Source organism: Camelus bactrianus, chromosome 2 (assembly GCF_048773025.1).
Source record: "Camelus bactrianus isolate YW-2024 breed Bactrian camel chromosome 2, ASM4877302v1, whole genome shotgun sequence".
Taxonomy (NCBI): domain Eukaryota; kingdom Metazoa; phylum Chordata; class Mammalia; order Artiodactyla; family Camelidae; genus Camelus; species Camelus bactrianus.
The window spans coordinates 113,346,368-113,349,562 of NC_133540.1; positions in this window are offsets into that span (position 1 = coordinate 113,346,368).

Genomic DNA, 3,195 nt, shown 5'->3' on the forward strand with positions numbered 1-3,195 from the left:
ATAGTCAGTCAAGAGAAAAGCAAAAGTTGTTTTTTTTGGTGTCTATTGTATTTTCAAGAGTGCTACAAATAGAATAGTTAAAAAAAAAGAAGAATTTTAAGAAGTACGGTAAAATATAGAATTTTTTTTTCTTATTGCTAGAATGCTTGGAAGTTATAACCAAAAGAGCTCTTGACCTCATGAGCACCTCTATCTTTTATGAGAACAAAAATATCTCAAGTGGCACAGTGCTTCTTTTTCTACCCCTGGTTTCATTAATTTAGATATACTGTAAATGTTCTTTTTCAGTTTTCTTGTTTGGTCAAGTCAAAAGAGACTGTAATAGCTATGGGATCACAGGGAAAATGATGAAGGATTGATGAAAGTGAAGTTAATCGGTTTCGGTATTGGCCTGTCAACTGGGTTGAATCTAGGATACAGAAGCCTTTTCTTTTAATTTTTTTTTCAAAAATAAATAAATAAAAATAAATAAATTTATCCTTGAGGCAGCTACTTTCTCCACCTTACTATTGATCTTATTCATCATTAATATAGAATCACAGTTCAGAAAATTATAGAAACTAAGTGTACGTTTCAAATGTTTTAGTTAAATGTACTTGGCATTTATTGCAGTGGAAAAATCTGAATGCTTATTCACTTTCCTTTCCCTAAATTGCTGAAAATTTGGAAATGCCTTATTTAATAAGTAAAGTATGTCCTTCCAGACAAAAAAAATTATGTAAAATTAGATAGATACACAGCCACAATGAACTTACTAGTTTTAGGTAAAAGAAAATAGCAAGTAAAATAAACCTCCAGATTTTATTTTTAGCTTTAATTGGCTAAATGATCAAAGATACGTCTTTATTTCCTATAACTAGCTCTGCAGTTCTGTTGTCATTCTCTTTGGTTTCTGTTGTTAGCCCTAACCCAAGAAGGAGATTAAAAAAAAAAAAGAAAATCTAAGTTCTTAACTTCTTAACAAAGTGTGTTATTCTCTCAAAACCAACCACCAGGTTCTGCTCAAATTAATACACTTAAAAGGACTTGTGGACTTTTGTCTTTCAGAAGGAAGCATTTTGAGAAAATATGCATCACAGAATAGTTTGAGTGATTTGTTCCTCAAAGAAATAAGTTTGTTGTACTTTGTCACTGACTTACAGCTTCCCTTACTTTAATTTTTCCCAGCTTTACTGAGGTATAACTGACAGGTAAACATGGTATATATTTAAGTGTACAACTTGATGATTCGATATGCATATGTAGTAAAATATTCACCACTAGAAAGCTAATTAACTTATCCATCACCTCATGTAGCTACTATTTCCCTATTTTTTGTGTGTATTTCAAGGATATAGTCACACTGTCATATATTTGATCTATAGAATTTATTATTCTGGCATAAATGAAACTTTGTAGCTTTGCTTACATTTTAATCTGTTTAAGAATTTTTAATTTTTCTGAAGCCAGGGGAGTAAGTTAGTTATATAAAATGGGAATTTTAAAACTGAACTCAGGCTTCATTGGCCTTTTATGTGCTAAAGATTTAACAAACAATGATCTTTACTAAAATGCTAACTACATGAAAAGTGGGAAGAGATTCATAATTAATCACACTGATAAAAATTCTGTTTTTGGCTTTATTTTACTTTAAAAGTCCAATTCTTAAGACAATTAAATTTCCCCATGTTTTACTTTAATATCTGAAGTTTTCCAAGTGTGTAACGATAGTGATCATTTGACATAAGGAAGGAAGAATACTGCTCCTGGGAGCTGTTCTAAAAAAGTACAAACCAATGTCTCAGACGAATAAAGAATCTGACAAGTAGTGAAGGGCCCTGCCCTGGTGAAACTGTGCTAATTGGTAATTACTTCACCCATCTAGTCATCTAGTGTGATCTTAATTCCAAAACACTGAAGCAGATTGAATCTAAAAAAAAAAAAAAGTGAATTGAGTAAGAATGTACTCACCACTCATTTTATCTCTATTGGATTTGGAGAATTGATTTATGGCAATTTTGAGCAATTGCCCAATTTAAGGGGAATTATTTCAGATGGTGTTCACTGTAATTTTAAAGTTCCTGTCTTTTCTTGAGGTTACTATATCATTGATAACTGAAATTTCTCTCAGAGCTGTTCCATTGCAAATAAACAATTTGAGCTTCACTTTATTATTTATAAGTCAGTGATGTCAGGAACAATGAAAGAGATATTCATCTACTTGGCAGATTTCATAGAAACACGCATTTATGAAATACTGATGTTATATCTGCACTGCATAATGGCAATATGTACTCAAGAGTAACCTGTTTGCAAGACTATTGTATTATAATCGCCATCCTCTTGGGGAGTCATTTAATCAAAATAGCTCTGCTTAAGTGCACTACAAAGAGGAGACATGACAAAAATGTCAGAGAATCAAGGAGAGACAAAGGACTAGAAATTGTAACACTGAAAGTAATTTAGTGCCTTGAGGAATGGTAATTTTTCTTTTCCCTTAAACTTGAGGTGGAAAAAGCTCAGATAAGTCAGGAATGTCAGAGCTACAACTGAGATCTCAGTGAATGGCTAAATAAATTCTCATATCCATAAACAACTAAACACGTAGATAAAACGTGTTAAGTGAAAATGGAAACGTAAGTCACACTGTGCTCCTTAATAATCAGTGTTAGTGAAACACTCATTGGTATCATATGATTATAAGCAATCAGCTTCTTAACTCCTTTTTGTGTAACATAACTTCAAGTAGTCTTTCCGGTAATTCTGTGAGCCAAATTCCAGCAATGCTCATGAGTTGCAATAAGGAGTTAAAGAACGTAATGTCCTTGCATAATAAATCAGGTATTAAGATATAGACTCTTACCTTACTCTGGAAATCTATGGTAATTACTTTATTAATGAATAGTATGTGTTTAACCAACATGCCTAATTATCTTAAACTTTGATTATTGAGGATAAAACAATACAAGAGGCACAGGATGTTAGAGAGAGTTTTACTTCTTCTATTTATTTACTTCTGTGTGTGAATTCATCATCACCTTTCTTCATTGTAAATGCATCAAATCAAAATTTCCTCCAAACTATCTTTACGGGCTTCTTCTCCTGTAATTTCCTCCTATAGTCCAATAACAGTGATTTTTCTTCCTCATTGGTAGTCACTACTTTGGCATTATACAGTTACTGATATTACCATATTAATCTTTTTTCAAAGCATTG